General features: G+C 38.1%; 1 non-coding gene across 1 annotated transcript; it reads left to right on the top strand.

The window, feature by feature from the left end:
• Positions 1–454: 454 nt before the first annotated feature.
• Positions 455–561, top strand: LOC141722717 (small nucleolar RNA R71). The gene has a single exon (XR_012575722.1). It is a non-coding gene; the product is annotated as a small nucleolar RNA R71 (small nucleolar RNA).
• The last annotated feature ends 3511 nt before the right edge of the window (positions 562–4072 follow it).

The following is a 4072-nucleotide window of genomic DNA, read 5'->3' as shown; positions in this document are numbered from 1 at the left end:
CTGATTATTCCCCCAGCTGAAATTTGGATGATTTCTGTTGTTAGGATGATAGGTCGCTGGCACAGGTTGCTGTTGTCGCTGATAATTATTCACATACTGAACAGATTCGTTGACAAGAGAACACTGATTTGTAGCATGGGAACCTGCACAAAGCTCACAAACCATAGCTATTTGATTAACTCCATATGTAGCCAGAGAATCAACCTTCATTGATAGCGCTTGGAGCTGGGCTGCAATAGCGGTGGCTGCATCAACTTCTAGAATACCTGCTACCTTGCCTGACGTCATCCTCTGAGTTGGGTTTTGATGCTCATTTGCAGCCATCGTCTCTATAAGATTATACGCCTCAGTATAGCTTTTAGCCCATAAGGCGCCTCCAGCTGCTGCATCGAGCATGGGCCGAGATTGGGCCCCCAAACCATTATAGAAACCAGTGATCACCATCCAATCCGGCATTCCATGATGTGGATATTTTCTCAACATTTCCTTGTAGCGTTCCCAAGCCTCGCACATAGATTCTGTAGGTTGTTGCGCAAACTGAGTAAGAGCACTCCTCATAGCAACAGTCTTTGCCATCGGATAAAACTTCACCAGAAACTTTTGCACAAGATCTTGCCACGTAGTGATGGACCCAGCTGGTTCAGAATGTAACCAGTCTTTAGCCTTGTCCCTCAGTGAGAATGGGAAAAGCCTCAACTTGATAGCCTCATCAGTCACGCCATTATACTTAAAAGTGCTGCAGATCTCGACAAAATTCCTTATGTGCATGTTGGGGTCTTCAGTTGCCGCTCCTCCAAAAGAAACAGAATTCTGCACCGTCTGAATAGTGCCCGGCTTGATTTCAAAGGTGTTAGCTTGAATAGCCGGATGAAGGATGCTTGACTGAATGTCATCAATTTTAGGCCGAGAAAAATCCATAAGAGCTGGATCAGCTTGAAAAATACGATCTCCCATGTTTACTGGTTCTTTCTGCTCAGTTCCTGAATCCGAATCCTCAAAATCTAACTTCTCCGGAATATCAAGAACTTCGTCTGTCTCCTCAGCTGTATCTAAAGTCCTCTTGCGAGCACGAGAACGAGTTTGCATAAACGCTTGCTAAAGTACCTGAAACACAACCGTAAAAAATAAGTAACTACTACGTCCTAATCACTGAGTCCTAATGACCAATGATGGTAAGTACATAAACTAAACAGATACGCCGAGTCCCCGGCAGCGGCGCCAAAAACTTGTTAGGGCGAAAACACGCGCTAATATTCACGCAAGTATACGCGTTCGCAAGTAGTATAAGATATAAATCAGATTCGTTCCCACAGAGACTCAGACTAAATTATTGTCTAATTAAACTCACTCACCAATGTATGATTACTTCTCAATGTTAAGACACTAACACTTAAAATTGTTGATTAAATATTAACTATAATTAACTACTTAATTAATCACTTAACTAACACTTCAATTTATCAATAATAAAACACTCATGAGATCACAACTTCATTATTACTTCCTTCTATAGCCATTGTTATTACCTTTAGCATGTGACATTGATGATATTAATCGAATAACACGAAACTGATAAAAGCCAACTTTCATTGTACTAATACCATTATACCAAGCATCCACAATTAAGATAGAAGTTGAATAGTCATCAATTATGTTGAGTTCCTATATGTCTACAGAAATTGACAACACAATGATTTAAGCACAAGTTATTCCTTTTGATTACATAGGGCAAATAAAACTGTTAGAGTTACCCACTAATCATGCACAACGTACATGAACCTATGCTAGCATGGCAAGTTCTAAATCTCAAGATCCACCGTCGCTTCACAAGAGATTAACACCCTATCTTATATGTTCGCGATGCACATAAGACGAATACGCACAACCAATACTAGATATCATGTAATCATCACACACTAAAGTATTAAACGATTAACTAAGAATTCCATAATAAATCCGTTGCAACCCCATGATCACGATTAGCCCATAATAGAACTTATCGTCATTATGGGTTCATATGAAATCATGATAAACAAACACAAGAAAATAATAACTAAACTAATTATATTAAAACAGAGTACGTCACAAGAGTAAATAAGTTCAAGCAAGAAAACTAGCATCCAACATTACAACGAAACAAGAATCACAAGAAGATATGCTTCCTCTTCGTTGCGGTGTGCTAAATCGGTCTTCTTCCTTATCTCCTTCGCTTCTTGCGTAAAAACACAATCTTCTTTTTAATCCCCACTTGTGAAAACGTCTCAAATCTACTTATATAATAGTCCCATAAAACTCAGATTTCATAGAAGTGGAAACCAAACAGAAGTAGAAGTCCTAAAATAATTTGTCTTTTTTCCCGACCCTGCGCGGCCGCTCAGCATAGCTGAGCGGGCGCTCAGCTTGCTGCGCGGCCGCTCAGCAATGCTGAGTGGGCGCTCAGACCTCTACTGGAAAAAAAATCTGATTTTGCTCCGTTTCTTCGCCGTAATCTGCCCGTTTCTTTCCTCTCGCAATGGTGAACACATGCCAAGGCTTATTCTTGATGATTCCTCCCCCGAAATGCAACTAAAACCCTGAAATGCATAAACACTAGAAAAACGCATCAAATACACAAAATACTTGATTTTAAGACACCAATTTAAGCCATTTTAAGACGTTCTAAGTGGTATAAAAGGCCACTTATCAACTTCTAAGCAATTGATTGCTCACCCTTGAAGAATATTTTATATGTATTGCAGATGCCTAGGAGATTCTTGCATAGTAGTCAAGGCAGAGTTCCAGCTCCTTTTGTGTCAGGCTCCTATAAGGTAGTTGTGTTCAGACCAGATGAGGTCTATTGAGTTGCTGCATTAAATTAGTGGACAGGATTGTATAAGGTAATTTGGGTTGTGTTAGTTGAGTAACCTAAATCATACTTAAACCTGGAAAAGATCTTGGAAAAGGGGTCGTAGTTATGTATTATTAATGAGTTAGACTGAATTATGATTGTTAGTATTGTGGTTGATGACGTCAACTCCTGACCCCGGGGTTGAGGTTGTCACATTAAACCTTTATGAAAAGTATCTCTCACATGATTGAGGTATGATTCATCTTCACAATCTATTAATCGATTACCTGGTTATTATTAAGAATTTCTTCATTCTCTTATACTGTCCAATCAATCATTTGCTTTATCCGATATACGCAGCTTTACTTTCTTATATCTCTAGTTAATTTACCTCACACGGTTTACTAACTACTTCAATTCACGCCAAAATCTCAGACTTGAAACGTATCATGTATACAAATTTCCGCTTCTAATTTGATGTCCTTGTAACAACAGCGTCGTTGGTATAAGGGTTTCTTCTTGGCACGTATATGTCCACCATTTATTGGCTTACAATTATCCATACTTATCATATAACCTCATCTGCTACACGGGTTCATTCCACTTCCTTTGGAAATATTCAAAGAATGGACCTTACACAAGAAGGAATTTGTGTATATGATTTTGATTGGAAACTTTTTGTAAGGGATAACAGTACAAGGAAACAATCGGAAGGATTCATAAATCAAGAAATCAAAATTGAAGAAGAAAAATAAATGATGATTTAGATATGAGTGAGACAACCATATTTATACTCAAGATGGTCAGTCTTTCATACTATATGGCATACAGCACATGATTAGGTGGCGTCCCATCATACTCTTTGTTATTTCAACAAAGCGTCATACCATAACACTGCTTGTCTAAATCAGAAAGCAATATTTTGAAGGAGGGATGATCCGAAAGGAATTCAACAATTTCCTTTTCTTTATCGCCTCATAGGACTTATGATGAAAAGAGTTCATGCTTTATTCGAGAATAAGAAGATTATACACTATAATAGTGTAAAAATAATAATATCATTGGTCGATATTCACATTTCATCTATTTACAACTTCAACGTTTGTTCGATCAACAGATCCCATACCAAGTCGTATATTGACTTTTAAAAGTTCTCTGAAATGCCTTGTTCAATCGATTATTAGAATAAATTCCCATGTATTAGATCTTGCATCTTTAGCGTCGCACTTCCATGTTCAATATTTC

This window comes from Apium graveolens, chromosome 4 (assembly GCF_009905375.1).
Source record: "Apium graveolens cultivar Ventura chromosome 4, ASM990537v1, whole genome shotgun sequence".
Classification (NCBI taxonomy): Eukaryota; Viridiplantae; Streptophyta; class Magnoliopsida; order Apiales; family Apiaceae; genus Apium; species Apium graveolens.
Note: the sequence above shows the minus strand (reverse complement) of the source record. Positions and strands in the feature narration are given on the sequence as shown.